Here is a 17,908-nt window from a genome sequence, read left to right on the forward strand (position 1 = left end):
ACTTACTATGTTGTTTTAAAGTCTTATGACCCGAGGCGCCTAGGTGGCTCAGTCGTTAAGTGGTCTGCCTTCGGCTCAGGTCATGATCCCAGAGTCCTGGGATCAAGCCCCACATCAGGCTCCCTGCTCTGCAGGAAGCCTGCTTCTTCCTCTCCCACTCCCCCTGCTTGTGTTCCCTCTCTCACTGTGTCTCTCTCTGTCAAATAAATAAATAAAAATCTTTAAAAAAAAAAAAAAGTCTTATGACCCTGCATGGTATTTGTGCAGATTTGTTTTTGTTTAATTTTCTATTGTTTTTGTTTTAATGTTAGATAAGTAATTTCCTTCCCATTGTCATCAATTGATTGATTTAAAATTTCTGTTTTGACATGACAGACTTGCCTAAATACCTACCACAACACAATTCCTTTAAAGAGCCTTTTGAGGGGCACTTGGGTGGCTCGGTCTTTAAGCGTCTGGCTTCGGCTCAGGTCATGATCTCGGGGTCCTGGGATCGAGCCCCACATCGGGCTCCCTGATCAGCGGGAAGCCTGCTTCTCCGTCTCCCACTCCCCCTGCGTGTGTTCCCTCTCTCGCCGTCTCTGTCAAATAAAAAATAAAGAGTCTTTTGACCTCTAGGCAGTACCAATGAGGATCCAAAAGAAAGGGGCACTTTTAAATATTTTGTAAAATTTACTAAGCCATTCTTACCTGTCTCTTAGATTTATTAAAGGAGGGGAAAATCTACAACTATTGCAATGATTATAAACTTAGTAAACTTATATTTGGAGGGTCTACAACTCTATTATTACCATGGCTTCAATTGGGCTTTGTATATTTATACTTTTTATTCCCTGTTAGTGTTGCCTTGCTGGGTTGTGGCAGCTTGACAATCAATATTTTAGAAAGGAAAGGAAAAGCAAAAGAAGAAAGAAAATTAGTGAACAGAGATAAAGTCGTAATTCTTAACTGTCCATTATCTCTTTCTTTAGTCAGGAGAGTTGACCTGGTTATGCAATTAATGTTAATTATGAGCCACTGGTTATTAGATGTTTATAAGAAAATTTACCTATTGTTTAGATACATATGTATTTATGTATACATTTATGTATCATTTATTAGATTTTAATTTTTCAAATTGGTCTTCCCCAGAATTTTTGGACTCTATAAAAGTTTTGCATGACCCAGCAATAGTAATTAAGCCATTTTCTTATTGTATATATTGACCTTTTTATTTAAATATTACTAATTAGTATTTTATTTAAATTAGCAGTTTTTAAAAATATATACTTAGAGGTGCCTGGGTGGCTCAGTTGGTTAAGCATCTGCCTTCAGCTCGGGTCATGATCTCAGGGTCCTGGGATCGAGCGCCACATCGGGCCCCCTGCTCAGCAGGGAGTCTGCTTCTCCCTCTCTCCGGTGTTTTTTCTCTTGCTCACTCACTCTCTCTGAAGTAAATAAAACCTTAAAAAAAAAAATTTATATATATATATTTTTCCTTTCCTTTTTCTTTTTGCTGGCTTGAACAAATTAAAACAATGAGTTATCTAGACCTTACATATACACTTAAAAAGAATGACAGAAACAAAATAACCATGTATCTTGGCATTTACTTTTTGAAATGATTAATAAATAAAAATTTAATAAATACAAGATACCCTTATTATGCCTCCCTTATTTGTAATTACAACTATATTTTGGTCACATTACATCAACATTTTTCTTTGAACTATGTTAAGAACTCCTGAAATTTCACAGACTGCTGGTACAATAAACCATAATGTAATTATTGCTATTAACGTTTTTTTTTTTGCTACTTCTCTGGTGCTCAGATTGTTAAAACTTCATTCCTTTCCATTTTCATTTGGTACTTTATCCTTTCCACATTTTCCCTAGTCTACATAGAAGTTTTTGGGTTTTTCCCCCCAAATACAAAAGAATGTGCCAGACCTATCCTATTTATTGCTGCAGTGAACCATGAAATTAGCTTCCAATAATGGAATCCTTTTTCAGTTTAGTGGTGAAGAATTCTAATTAATAAATATAAAAGGGATGAGGGAGATAGGGAAACACTGTAATAACAGTAATAATTATATACAAAATTCACTGATGGTTACTAAAATATGAAGGTGACAGTTTAAAGAGAAACAGGCCATTAGAATTATATCAAAGTATCTATCCCAAATATATAATTACAAGGAGAAAACATTCCATATACCACCTTTTTGAAATGATCACCAGTAATAAGACACTGGCATATATACTATCCGAAGTGAGGCACTAAGAAGGGCATACCACAGGAATAGTATTCTGACTTAAGAAAAAAGAAAGAAAAGCATAACCATAATGTAATCATGAGGAAACTGCCGACAAACTGAAAATGAAGAACTTTCTATATAATAACTTACTCCAGAAATCCATGACCTTTCAAGGTCATGAGTGGCAAGGGTAGAATGAAAAACTCCCAAAAGAGTGGAGGAGATTGGGGCGCCTGGGTGGCTCGGTTGGGCGACTGCCTTCGGCTCAGGTCATGATCCTGGAGTCCCGGGATCGAGTCCCGCATGGGGCTCCCTGCTCGGCGGGGAGTCTGCTTCTCCCCCTGACCCTCCTCCCTCTCATGCTCTCTGTCTCTCATTCTCTCTCTTTCAAATAAATAAATAAAATCTTTAAAAAAAAAAAAAAAAAGAGTGGAGGAGACTGAGGCCATTTGACAACTAAATACAATGCAGGAATTTGGATTTGATCTTCGGAACATTAGTGGAGACTTGGTGAAATCCAAATAAAGCTGGTACTTTAGGGGCGCCTGGGTGGCTCAATCAGTTAAGCGCCCAACTCTTGATTTCGGCTCAGGTCATGATCTCAGGGTCATGGGCTTGAGCCTCATATCTGGCAGCACAGAGGCTGCTTGTCCCTCTCCCTCTGTTCTTCCCCCCAACTATCTCTAAAATAAATAAAATCTTAAAAAAAAAAAAAAGCCAGTACTTAATTGATAGTACTATGCCAATGTTAATGTCCTGGTTTTGATCACTGTACTATGATAATCTAATATGTTAATATTATGCAAACTAGGAGAAGAATGTATGGAAATTCTGTATTCTTACAATTTTTCTGTAAGTCTAGAACTTTAAAAAAAATATATTGTTTGCAGCCAGAATGGAAAATAGACTGGATTTACCTTCCTGCCTAAAGTAACAAAACACTAGATAAAATACAAGCAGCAATTGTTTTGAGATATTGAACATAAGACAACAGAAACACCTAACCAAGTGTAAACAAATATGATACCCATATTTTTGACTCCACTTATTTCCTAGTAGGCATTTCCACATCTCAGCACAGGGAGGAGGAATACAGGGGGAGCATCGCGATGCAAAGATGGAGATGAGGGTCCAGGGAGGCAGAGAAAGCTAGGTACAGGGCAGACTACTAGAGCAAGTCTTGATCAGTGCATGGAGGGAACTACCTGAATCCAGCAAAAGAATTGCTTAGAAAAAGCACAGGTAACCCTTGGGAGCTCACACAGCCAGAAATAGTTTGTGTCCCCATCATCCAGAGAGGTAAACTTCATAATAAACTGGTTAGATTACTTGAAAAGTTAGTGCCTCAGTAGAGAAGCAAGTTAGTACTAAAGGCTTTCTGGTCCCACCTAATAAAGTTTAAAGGAAATCTTAATAGGAAAAAACTGTTACCAGGTAACATAGATATATTCCAGAATAAAGCTTGAGTTTATTTCTATAATTTTATTTTTTTAAAGATTTTATTTATTTGACAGAGACAGCGAGAGAGGAAACACAAGCAGGGGGAGTGGGAGAGGGAGAAGCAGGCTTCCCACCAAGCAGAGAGTCTGATGCGGGGCTCGATCCCAGGACCCTGGGATCATGACCTGAGCCAAAGGCAGACGCTTAACGACTAAGCCACCCAGGCGCCCCTTGAGTATATTTCTAGAAATACAAAAATACCAAGCACATAGAAGGCAAATTTTATGATGTGTGGCTGGTAGGAAAAACACCAAAAACAGGAGTGTAAAAATGCAGGAATACATGAGTGTAACAAGAAAAATCTATAGGAACACACCCAGGAATGACAAAAATAGCTTTTATATTTGATTTGCTAGATTTCATATTTGGCAGTAGATACTGGCAGTACAACCATCTAAACTATTTTCTACATGCCCAACAAGGAAGAAGAGATTGATCATGATAAGATGTGGAAAATACTAAAAAGACCTAAACAAAATTCTAGAGATTAAAAAATGTCTAAGATTTAAAAATACAGTCAATGAGATTAATAGAGTAGACACTATGAAAGAAAACATTAAGCTTGAGAACACAGCAACAAAAACTATAAGCTGAACCAGAAAATCAGACTAATAAAAGTAAATTAGGTAACAGAAAACTATGGGATAACTGCAATCAACCTAATTATTGTAATTGGGATCCCTGGAAGAGAGCAAAAAGAATGAGCCGGGACCACAAAAAAAAAAAAAAAAAAGACATTTACAGAAATAAGTTTTCCAAATTTGGTGAAAACTGTAAACCTACATACCCAGGAAGTTCAACTCATCCAAGCAAATCACACCAAAGCAATCATAACCAAACTGATTAAAATCAGTAATAACAGAAGAATCTTAACAGCAGCAGAAAAACAAAAAATCCTTTGCAAGAGCAAAGATTAAAAAAATTGTTCTAGACATGATGGAGTAAACATATTTTGCCCTACTCCTCCCCACTTACTAGACATAAGGTCCATGGGGATAAATACATGAAAGAAACTTAAGAAGAATCTGAAACTGAGACCTGGGGGCAAACTGATTATGGACTTTGGGACTTAAGGAACAACCCAGCCCAGTGGTGACTTCCTTGGATGAGAGTTGGGTTTTGTTTTTGTTTTGGCTTCAGGTCTGAGTACCAGAGAACCTTGCAAATTGGAAATGTCACCAGATGTAAACAATTACCCAAAAACACACCACACACTAATAACAAGAAAACAAAAAACACCCATAACATGATCAGACAAAGGGCTGAAAAAGTTGTGGCCTTGCAGAACAAAAAGCCCTTTTGACAATGCCAACTCTATGTTACCTGAATGGTACAAAGAGAAATGCCTGTCTCCCACACCATTCTGCACAACAGCCAGCAAGCAGCACCACAACCTTGCCAGTAAGTATCTGCAGAGACTGCGTGTGTGCACAGCCCTATCATCCCAGCCCAGGAATAAGGCAATGTCCCTTCTCCCAAACACTGGGTACATTCAGCCGCTGTATGAGCAGAAACCTGACTGCCAATCCTGGCACATTAATAATGTGGACCCTACAAAGATGTGAGTGGAACACTGCCATCATAGCCCAGAAATAAAACACGCCTCATCTTCTCCTGGTGGACAGGTGCACTGGGAGGGTGTGAGTGTGATTAGGGCCTTGACTATCATTGTGACCTGGCACTTACTAGCTGGTGTTCCACCCTGTACTAGTTGACAGGCATTTGAAGAGGCACTGTATAATCAGACACTGACTACTACTCTTAACAGCAGGAACAAAGGCCTTTTCCCCTTCCACCTAATGGGGGCCTCCACAAACTATGTATGTGAATAGAGCCATGACTAAATTCCAGCTCACTGAGTAACATTTACCCGGAAACCAGAATGTCATAACACCAAATTACCAGAGTACAGTCAAAACTTATTCATCCTAGCAAGAATGAGGCATATTCAACTTAAATGAGAAAAGACCATCAAAAAACACTAATAAGATGTCAAAGATGTTGGAATTATCTTACAAGAATTTTAAAACTACTATCATAAAAATGCTTCAGTGACAAAGAATGCACCTTTAAAAACAGAGTTCCAAAATACATGAAATAACAACTGACAACAGTAATTAGAATATTCAAACCACTTTCAATAATGGCTAGAACAACTAGGAAGATGTTCAACAAAAAGTAGAAGGCATGAACAACACGATAAACCACCCAGATCAAAGACATCAATAAAAACGCTAACCAATAATAGCAAAATACACATTCTTCTCAAGTACACAAAACATTCTCCAGAAGAGAACACATCTTAGAACACGTCTTAGGCCATGTCTCAATAAATTGACAAATTAAAATTGTACAAAGTATATTTTGATAATGAATTAGAAGTCAATAACAAAAATGTGAAAAGAATTACAAATCACAACTATGTGGAACTTATACAACTCACTTTTTAAAAAGATTTATTTATTTTAGAGACAGCACTGGGGGAGGGGCAGAGAAAGAGGGAGAGCAAGAATCCCAAGCAAATTCCCCACTGAATGCAGAGCCAGAGCGGGGCTTGACCCCACAACCTGAGATCATTACCTGGGCCAAAACCAAGAGTCAGATGCTTAACTGAGCCACCCAGGTGCCCCTACAACTCACTCTTAAGTAACTAAAATGTCACAGAAAAAATCATGAGGAAAATTAGAATACTTTCAGATGAATGAAAGTGAACCGAAGAGATGCATATAAAGCATTACATAAAGGTATATTTATAGTTGTAAATACCAATATTTTTAAAAGATCTCAAAGGAAGAACCTAACTTAGCACATTAAGAAACTAGGGAGAAAAACCTGAAACAAAAGGAATTAAAGAAATAAAGAATAGGTGAAAAACAAATGAGAGAATAAAAAAAAATACAGAACATACATAAAATCAAAATTTGTTTCTTTAAAAGATCAACAAAATTAGAAATGTTTCTCTAAAATGACCATGGAAATAAAAAAGGAAAAGGTTCAGGGTGCCTGGGTGGCTCAGTCGGTTAAGCGTCTGCCTTCGGCTCGGGTCATGATCCCAGGGTCCTGGGATCGAGCCCCGCATCAGGCTCCTTGCTCCGTGGGAAGCCTGCTTCTCCCTCTCCCTCTGCCTGCTGCTCCCCCTGCTTGTGCGCTCTCTCTGTCAAATAAATAAATAAATAAAATCTTTAAAAAAAAAATTATTAAAAAAAAGGAAAAAGTTCAGATTACAAAAATCCATCATGAAAAAGTACCTGACTACTGACATCATAGAAATTAGAAGTATTATAAGGCTATGAACAACTGTATGAAAGCAAATTAGATAGATTAAACAAAATCCTGAAAGGTCAAAATTAGCAAAATACACACAAAAAGAAAGATAATCTATGCACATACCTGTTAAAAAAACTGAATCCCTAATAACCTTCTAAAACAGAAAGCATCAGGCACAGATGGTTTCACTTGGTGAATTCTACCAAACATTTAAATAGGAAATGATACTAATTCTCTACAGTATCTTTCAGAAAATAGGGTAACAGGAAAGTGTTCCTAACTCATTTTATGAGGCCAGCAATACCTTACTACCAAAATCACATACATTATAAGAAAGGAATATTACATAGTAGTATCTCTCAGAACATAAAAGCAAACATCCTCAACAAACATAATATCAAATATAACAATGTATAAAAGAATTATACAACACAATCGAGATTTATCCTATGCATGCAAAGCTATCTCAACATTGCAAAGTAATGTAATCCATTACACATCAACAGGCTAAAGAAGAAAAATCATATTATCATGTCAATAGATGCAGAAAAAGCATTTTTTAAAAAAGAGTAATACCCATTTATGATTAAAAATCTCACGGCAAATTAAGAATAGAAGGGAACTTATTCAACTTGATAAGAACATCTACCAAAACCCATCACCACTATTTTCAATATTGTGCTGGAAGTCCTAGCTAATGCAACAAGTCAAGAAAAATAACTAAAAGGTACACAGATTAAAAAGGAAGAAATAAAACCATCTTTGTTTGCAGATGACATGGTTGACTATGCAAAACTCCAAAAGAATCAACAACAAAGAACTCCTGGAACTAATGTGAGCATAGCCAAGCTTGCAAGCTACAAGGTTAACATACAAATGTCAAGTTCTTTCCTACATACCAGCAATGAACAATATAAAATTAAAATTAAAAATGCATAAACATTTAGCACATTAAAAAGTACTAAGGAATAAGTCTAAAAAAATGTATAACAGAACTAAAAAAACTGATGAAAGAAATCAAAGAACTAAATAAATGAAGAAATATTCCAAATTCATAGATAGGAACACTAGGTATTGTTAGGATGACAGTTATTCCAACCTTGAGCTACAGAATCATTACTATATCAATCAAAATCTCAGCATGTTATTTTGTAGACGTTGACTGATTCTGAAGTTCATATGGAAAGGCAAATGACCCAAAATAAATCCACACAACACTGAAGATAAAGAAGTTGGAGCACTAATACTCTCTGACTTCAAGATTTACTACAAGGATACAGTAATCAAGACTCTGTGTACTGTCAAAAGAATAGACAGATCAATGAAACAGAATAAAATGCTCAGAAATAGATCCACACAAATACAGCCAACTGATCTTTTACAAAAGAACAAATACAATTCAGTGAAGAAAGGTGTCATTCAACAAATGCAGGTGGAACAACTGGATATCCACATTAAGAAAACGAATCTAGGGACAGGCTTTAAACTTTTTAAAAAAATTCAAAATTCATCACAAACCTAAATGTACAATGCAAAACTAAAAGACTTCTAGAAGATAAAACAGAAGAAAATCTAGGTAACTTTGGGCTTGGGAATGATATCTTAAGAAACCAAAAGCATGATCCATGAAAAATAAAACCTGTTAAGTCAGATGTCATTAAAAATTTCTGCTGTGCAAAAAACACTCTTAAGAGAATAAAAAGGCTAGCCACAGACTAGGAGAAAATTATTTGGAAAACACATACATGATAAATGACTTGAATCTAAAATATACAAAGAACTCTTAAAACCTAACAGTAGAAAGCAAACAATCCAATTAAAAAACAGAAAAGATTTGAACAGACACCTCACAGAAGATATACAGATAGCAAATAAGCTTATGCAAAGATGCTTAACATCCTATAGCAATTAGGAAATTGCATATTAAAATAATGAGATACCACTATACACCTATCTGAATGGCTAAAATCCAAAATGCTGACAAAGATGTCTAGAAACAAGAACACTTATTCATTGCTGGTAGGAACAGAAAATGGATCAACCACCTTGGAAGATAATTTGACAGTTTTTTATAGAGTTAAACTTACTCTTACCATATGAACTAGCAATCTTTCTCCTAGATATTTACCCAAACAAGTAGAAAACTTATGTCCACAAGACTCCACACTTGGATGTTCATAGCATATTCTTAATTTTCTCAAACTGTAAACAACCAAGAGGTCCTTAAAAGGTTTTTAAGAGGTGAAAACAAACTGCTATACATCTATACAGTGGATTATTATACAGTGATCTTTAAAAAATTAAGCTACTAAGCCACAAAAACATGGAGGAAATTTAAATGCATATTGTGTAGTGAATGAAATAAATACCTTTTTACTTTCTGTATTTCTGATTTTTTCATACCCGGAGACTTCCTTACTCTGGAGAGTGTGTGTCTCCGTGGCTACCTGTGTCTCCTAGGGTAGCTAATTCCTTATAGATAGCAAAAATTTACCTGGGAGTATGCCCTTCACATGCAAACTAACCAACCAGAGCACAAACTTAAACTTTCTTTACTGGGCCACTATTCCGTTGCCCTAATCACCCCAGAGCCATATACTAGCAACTAGGGACAGCATTTTGTCACAAAGCCTTCTGAAATTGTTCAAACTAATCAATCCTAAGCCTGCTTACCCTATCCCACCCATTCCTTTCTGCAGAAATCACAGTAAAGTCTCTTGCCCATGTTTTTTCCTTGTTCTTTCTACCTCAAAACAGACGCTGGTGCTTCCCCATGTAAGCCTATGTTGCATGCTGTACCTCCAGTAAGTATAAAAATGTCTCCCTTCCTGACAGTCATCTCTGTGTCTGTCTTACCATACCTGATTAAAACAAATCCTGGGTCAATTTTTTAAAAAGCTACTCTGAAGAGGCTACATACTGTATGATTCCAACTATATGACATTTTGTAAAAACAAAACTATAAAGACAACGAAATTATCAATGGATGCCATGGAATAGGAGGGAGAGATGAATAGTTGGAGCACAGGGGATCTTTAGGGCAGTAAAATTATTGTGTGATGTTGTAATGGTGTAACATGATGCTATATGACACATGACATTATGCATTTTATAAACTCATACAACTATACAACACAAAGAGTGATTCCAAATGTAAATTATGAGCCTCAATTAATAATATATCAATGTTGATTAATAAATTATAAGGGGGTCCACTTCATCTAAAGGATAGTTCAAGTTCAGTGTTTCCTTGATGATTTTCTATCTGGATGATCTATCCAATGTTGAAAGAGAGATAATGAAGTCCATTACTATTGTTGTATTTCCATCTATTTCTCCCTTCATATCTGCTATTCTTTTAATATACTGAGATGCTCCAATGTTGAACACATATATATTTACAATTGTTATGCCTCTTGATGAACTGACCTTCTCTTGTTAAAGCTTTTTACTTAAAGTATATTTTGTCTGATAGAAGTACAGTCGCCTTATATTTTGGTTTTCATTTGTATGGAACATCTTTTTCCATTCCTTCACTTTTATCCTATGTATGTCCTTAATACTGAAGTGAGTCTCCTATAAGCAGCACATAATTAGGTCTTATTCTTACAATCTTTCAGCAACGTGATGCCTTCAATTTGAGAATTTAATCCACTTACATTTAAATAATTATTGATAGTTAAGGTCTTATTATTGCCAATTTATTGATAGTTAAGGTCTTATTATTGCCATGTTTTCTGGCTGTTTTGTAGTGCACTTGTTCCTTTCTTCCTCTTTGGCTATCTTCCTTGTGAATTGATGATTATCTGTAGTACCATGCTTTGACTCCCTTCTCTTTATCTTTTCTGTATCTACTATTGATTTTGCTGTTTGGTTACCACAAGGTTTATATAAACCATCTTACAGATATAATAGTCTATTTTACACTGATAAATCAATTTAGAATGCATACAAACTCTACTCTTTTATCCCCATGCATACATTTCATTTTTCGTGTCATCCTTTGCACAGGGCCATGCGAATCTTCTCTGTATCATGCCAATTTTTAAGTGTATGTGCTGCCGAAGTGAACACACACATTTCATTTTTCATGTCACCATTTGCCATTTTTTAATGTGTATACAATAACAAACGATTGTAGCTAGGGTTATTTTTAATACTCTTGTCCTTTAACTGTTATACTAAAAACAAATGGTTACATATTACAGTATTCAAGTAACAGAATTTGAGTATATAAGTACCTTTACTAATGTGTTTTATATTTTCATATTTTTTCATGTTATTAATTAGTGTCATTTTATTTAAGCTTAAGTAACTCCTTCTAGCATTTCTTGTAAAGCAGGTGAAGTGGTAGCTTTTTGTTCATCGGGGAAAGTCTCTCTCTTCCATTTCTGAAGCAAAGCTTGGCTGGATAACATATTTTTAGTTGGCAGCTTATTTCTTTCAGCATTAGAATATATACACCCACTCTTTCCTGGCCTGCAAGGTTAAATCCATTGATAGCATCATGTGTGTTTCCTTGTAGATGAGGACTTTTTTGTCTTCCTGCTTTAAAATTTTGCCTTTATTAGATAGTTTTATTATAATGCATCTTGGAGAAGCTCTCTTTGGGTTAAATCTAGGGACCTATGAACTTCCTAAACTTGATTGTTCAAATTGTTCCTCAGATTTGGGAAGTTCTCAGTCATTATTTCTCTAAATAAGCTTTCTGTCCCTTTCTCCATCTCTTCTCCTTCCAGGACTCCACAATGTATAAATTGCTTTTCTTCATGGTCTCCCTTAATTCATATAGGCTTTCTTAACCATTTTAATTTTTTTCTTTGTTCTTCTCTAACTAAATAGTTTGAAATGGCCTGTCTTCAAGTTCACAGTTTCTCTCTTTTGGTTGATCAAGTCTACTGCTGATGCTCTGTATTTCATTTTTCATTACTTAATTGTCTTCTTAAGTTCCAGTATTTGTTTCGTTTTTTATTGACTCACTAAAGTGTCATTTTGTCTGCATATCATTTTATTAATTTCATTGCATTCTCTATCTGTATTTTCTTGCAGCTTACTCAACCTCCTTGCCAGTATTTTGAATTCTGTATCAGGAAAACATAGATCTCCATTTCTTTAGAGTCAGATACTGGAAAATTGTATTCCCTGGAGGGAGGGGTCATGTTTCCTTAATTTTTTAGAAGATGTATTCAGAACACTTACATTGCTTGGAGGGGGAGACAAAAGAGTCACTAGAGGGACGCCTGGGTGGCTCAGTCGGTTAAGCGTCTGCCTTCGGCTCAGGTCATGATCCCAGGGTCCTGGGATCGAGTCCCGCATCGGGCTCCCTGCTCTGCGGGGAGCCTGCTTCTCCCTCTGCCTCTGTCTCTCTCTTTGTCTCTCATGAATAAATAAATAAAATCTTTAAAAAAAAAAAAAAGAGTCACTAGAGAGAGTAGTGAGTGGATGGAGGGGGAGCAATGGAAATGTTTGAGAATTGACTGGTATGCTGAGTAAAAAGAAATTGTTCTAAATGTTATTCAAAATCCAGATGCATAAAAGAAATTGTTCTAAATGTTATTCAAAATCCAGATGCATAAAAGAAAATACTGAAGCCACGAAGAAAATGGGCAGTCTTAGAAATAGAGTTAAAAAAAAAAAAATTCCCTAAAAGAAAAGCCTAGGTCTACATGGCTTCTTTGGTGAGATGTTTTTTGTTTGTTTGTTTTAATAATACCAATCCTTCAGAAACTCCTTCAGAAAATAAAGGAGGGAGGGCGCCTGGGTGGCTCAGTCGGTTAAGCGACTGCCTTTGGCTCAGGTCGTGATCCCAGGGTCCTGGAATCGAGCCCCGCATCGGGCTCCCTGCTCTGCGGGGAGCCTGCTTCTCCCTCTCCCCCTCCCCCTGCTTGTGTTCCCTCTCTCGCTGTGTCTCTCTCTGTCAAATAAATAAATAAAATCTTTAAAAAAAAAAAAAAAAAGGAGGGAATACTTCTCAATTCATTCAATGGAGCCAATATTGCCCCAATATTAAAACTAGAAAAAGGCATCATAAAAGTTACAGACCAAAATACCCATGAACATAGAGGTACGAATCTTTAAAAAAAAAAAAAAAAAAAAAAGCAAACCAGGAGAGCCTGGCTGGCTTAGTCTGTAGAGTGTGCAACCCTTGATCTCAGGGTCATGAGTGAATTCCAGCTCCATGCTGGACACAGAGGTCACTAAAAAAAAAAGCAAACCAGGGGCACCTGGCTGGCTCAGTCAGTGAAGCATGTGACTCTTGACCTTGGTGTCATGAGTGCAAGCCCCAGGTCAGGATAGAGTTTACTTAAAAAAATTTCCAAACCAAATTCAGCAACTAATAAAAAAGATTATAAAACATGACCAAAGGTATTTATCCCAAGAATGTAAGATTGGTTTACAGCTAAAAGCCAATTAATACAATATACCTTATTAAAAGAATAAAAGACAAAAATCTCATGATGATGTTTTATCATGAATGATAAAAAAGCACTTGACAAACATTAAAGATTTTTAAAAAATGCTCAACAATGGAAGATTAGAACCTCCTTATCATGATAAAGAGCATTTACAAAAGATTCTACAGTTAACATTATTCTTAACAGTGAAATATTGAATTCTTTATCCCTAAGATAAGGAATAAGACAAAGATTTTTGATGCTACAATATTCATTTATCTTTTACAGTATTTTCGATCTGATGTTAAAAGACAACAAGATACGAAAGGATTATAAACTGAAACACACATACACAAATGGTGTTTATTTGCAAATGACATAACTATGTATATAAAACAGGGATTAGAGAACTACAGCCTGCAGTTTGCCTATAAAATACAAAGAGCACGTAAATTTGTAAATAGAGTACTACTGATTCACACCCCTGCCCATTCATTTATGTAATATTGCCAATAAATGCTTTCATGTCAGAGTTGAACAACAGGGGGGTAGTGGTGCTGACTCCTGCAGTCGAAAAGCTGTGTGTAACTACTGACTCCCCCCAAACTAAACTACTAATCACCTACTGTTGACTGGAAGACATACTGATAACAAACAGTTGATTAACACATTTGGTATGTTATATGTATTATAGACTGTATTCTTACAATAAAGTAAGCTAGACAAAAGAAAATATTAAGAAAATCATAAGAGAAAATAAATTTATAGTACTGTACTGTATTTATTGGGGGTAAAAAAGGAATATAAGGGTACCCATGCAGGTTAAAACATTTTGTTCAAGGTTCAACTGTACTTGCAAAAGATAGCACATGGCCACAGTCCTGAGATCATTCATTTGATCCTTTAAGAAAAAATCTGACAACTGGATGCAGAAAACACAAAGTGACTTACAAAATATTATAAGACTATATATTATAAAACTAATAAGCAGGTTTGGGAAGGTCACTGATACAGCTAATACACAAAAGTCAATTATATTTCTATACACTATATGCAGAATGAAAATGAAAACACTAATAAAACACTTTGATTTACAACAGAATGAAAAACAATACACCTAGAAATAAATTTAACAACACAGTATAAGGCACCTGGGTGGTTCAGTTGGTTAGGCGTCTGCCTTCGGCTCAGGTCATGATCTCAGGGTCCTGGGATAGAGCCCCACATGAGGCTCCCTGCTCAGTGGGGAGTCTGCTTCTCCTTCTGCCCCTTCATCCCACTATTGTACTCTTTCTCTCTCTCTCAAATAAAATCTTCAAAAAATAGTATAAAACATGTACAATAAAAACTAAAAAAGGACCGTGAGAGAAAATAAAGATGTAAATAAATGGAGAGATAGTAGACTCAATATTGTTAAGAAGGCATTTCTCCCCTAAATTGGTCTACATATTCAACAAAAATTCCTAGTAAAATCCCAGCAGGCTTTCTTGTAGAAAATGACAAAACAATCCTAAATTTTATGGGGAAATATAAAGAACCTCTAATAGCCAAGCACCTTTGAAAGATAATAGAGAACCTACACTACAAGATTTCAAAATTTATAAACTATGGTAATTCAGACAGTCTGGTATTGGCATAAGGATAGCCATACATATCTCAATGAAATAGAAAGTTCAAAAAGAAACCCTTATATTTATGGTAAACTAATTCTTTTATTTTTAAAAGATTTTATTTATTTGACAGAGAGAGATACAGCGAAAGAGGGAACACAAGCAGGGGGAGTGGGAGAGGGAGAAGCAGGCTTCCCGTGGAGCAGGGAGCCCAATGCAGGACTCCATCCCAGGACCCTGGGATCATGACCTGAGCCGAAGGCAGGTGCTTAACGACTGAGCCACCCAGGTGCCCCTATGGTAAACTAATTCTTGACAAAGGTGCCAATAACTCAATGAGAAAAGTCTAGTCTTTTCAAGAAATTGTACTGATACATTTAGACAACCACATGCAAAAAGAAAAAGAACTAAGATCCATGCCTCACACCATATGTAAAAGTTAATTAAAACGGATCATATACAAAAGTATACAGGCTAAAACAATAGAAATCCTCTAAGGAAACACAGGACAAAATATTTGTGACTTCAGGTTGAGTAAAAATTTCTTAGTTTGACATCAAAAACAAACACTAAATGAAAAAAATTCACAAATTGTACTTCATTATAATTTAAAAACCTTGCTACGCAAAAGACATTTTTAAGAAAAAGAAAAGACGTTCCAAATACACTCCAAAATAACTACACTGGGAGAAAATATTTACAAATTATATATCTGATAAAGGACTTCTATCAAACATATAAAAAACTCTCACAATTTAGTACTCAATACTAGGAAGGCAAACAACCAGTTATAAAAATTTGCAAAAGTTGAATATTTTAACAAAGAAAATATGTTAACAACTGGTAAGCACATGAAAATATGCTGTAACATCTTTAGTCAAGGACAAACTAAAACCACAGTAAAACACCACTATACACCCCCAATAATCGGTATAATGAAAGCAACTGACAATACCAAGTTTTGATAAGGATGTACAGAAAATGCAACAGTCCTACGTTGTTGGTGAAAATGTAAAATGTTATAGTTACTTTGGAAAACAGTTTGGCAGTTTCTTGAACTATTAAATATAAACCTAGCACACAAACCATCAGTTCCACTCACTATGTATTTCTCCAGTTGAAATGAAAATATCCACAGAAGGATTTGCATGTGAATCATCATAGTTGCATTAATCATAACAGCCCCAACAATGAAAACTGTCCAAATACTTATTAACTGGGGGATGGATAAACAACATGGGGCAGAACTATATAATGGAATATAATTCAGGAATAAAAAGGAACTACTGATCAGTAATACAACAAAGATTTACCTCAAAAACATTATGCTAAGGAAAAGAAACCAAACAAAAGACTATACATTACATTATTTCATATCTATCAAATTTCTAGAAAAGGGAAATCTACACATATACAATGCACTTCACGTACTGCCTGAGTGAGAGTGTGAGCAAGGACTGACTGCAAACAGCACACAGATCTTTTTGGGATGATAAAAACATTTTACAATCCAATTATGGTAATGGTTACACAACTCTTATAAATTTACTAAAAATGATTGAATTGGGGGTGCCTGGGTGGCTCAGTCAGTTAAGCATCTGCCTTTGGCTCAGGTCATGATCCTGGAGTCCCAGGATCAAGCCCTGCATCAGGGTCCCTGATCAGTTGGGGGAGTCTGTTTCTCCCCCTGACCCTCCTCTCCCACCTTGTGTTCTGTCTCACTCTCCTGCTCTCTCAAATAAATAAATAAGATCTTTAAAATAAAATAAAATAAGGGGGGAGGAGCAAGATGGCGAAGGAGTAGGAGACCTAAATTTCATCTGGTCCTAGGAATTCAGCTAGATAGGGATCAAACCATTCTGAACACCTACGAACTCAACAGGAGATCGAAGAAAAGAATAGCAGCGACTCTCTGAACAGAAAAGCGACCACTTTCTGGAAGGTAGGACATTTGGAGAAGTGAATCCAAGGCGATATTCGGGAAGATAGATGGCAGGGGAGGGGGCCTCCATCAGCCGGCTACCAGCAAGTGATAGAGCTGCAGAGCACAAAATTGGAACTTTTAGAAGTCAGCTCCGCTGAGGGATGTTGCTCTAGTGGCTAACCGGGGCGGGGGCGGGGGGAACCCTCACTGGGACAGTGTGGTCTCAGGACCCTCGGGGTCACAGAAAGACCGGGGGTGCCTGAGTGCGGCAGAGCTCCCAGGTATTGGAGCGGGGAAGCTGGCGGCAGAGATGGAGCCGAGGAGCAGGCTCTCAGCTCGGGGTTGCCGTAAACTGTGATCCATGGCACTGTCGGGCCACTGCTCCTCCAGCAGGGACTCAACAAGTGGCAGATCTGGGGAGATTCCCCTTCCTCCCCTGGGGGGAGTGGCACGGGAGCACACCACAGGGATCTACTGGGTTTGGAGAGTCCAAATGGGGTCATGTGCCAGAGATAGAAACACTGGGTCACAGGCTGGGTGAGCACGGAGTGCTGCTGAAGACTGGGGAGACGGGAGTGATTGACTGCTTTTATCTGGGGGTGCACTGAGGAGCGGAGCCCCGAGTTCTCGGCTCCTCTGGGGTGGAGATTGGGAGGCCATCATTTTCACTCTCGGCCTCCAAAGCTGTACGGAAAGCTTGCAGGGAACAAAAGCTCCTGAGAGCAAACCCCACCAGATTACTTAGCCCAGACCGGCAAGGGCGGAGCAATTCCGCCTCCGGCAAAGACATTTGGGAACCACGGCAACAGGCCCCTCCCCCAGAAGATCAGCAAGAACAGCCAGCCAAGACCAAGTTTACCGATCAATGAGAACAGCAGAACACCAGCTCTAGGGGAATACAGCAGATAGAATTCATGGCTTTTTCCTCCCTGATTCTTTAGTCTTTCAAAATTAATTTTTTTAATTTCCTTTTTT

At 37.0% G+C, this 17,908-nt stretch overlaps 1 long non-coding RNA gene and 1 pseudogene across 1 annotated transcript in view; both read right to left on the minus strand.

The window, feature by feature from the left end:
- LOC115940299 (uncharacterized) overlaps positions 1–17,908 on the minus strand; it is a 53,881-nt gene that overhangs the window by 12,953 nt on the left and 23,020 nt on the right. The window contains exons 3-4 of the long non-coding RNA XR_014141022.1: positions 1,270–1,443; positions 394–581 (exon numbers count right to left, since the gene is read on the minus strand). This is a non-coding gene — a long non-coding RNA (uncharacterized LOC115940299). The remainder of the gene's footprint in view (positions 1–393; positions 582–1,269; positions 1,444–17,908) is intronic.
- Positions 10,978–11,078, minus strand: LOC115939180 (U6 spliceosomal RNA; annotated as a pseudogene).

This window comes from Leptonychotes weddellii, chromosome 16 (assembly GCF_054177405.1).
Source record: "Leptonychotes weddellii isolate Sample4059 chromosome 16, ASM5417740v2, whole genome shotgun sequence".
In the NCBI taxonomy this organism is placed as follows: domain Eukaryota; kingdom Metazoa; phylum Chordata; class Mammalia; order Carnivora; family Phocidae; genus Leptonychotes; species Leptonychotes weddellii.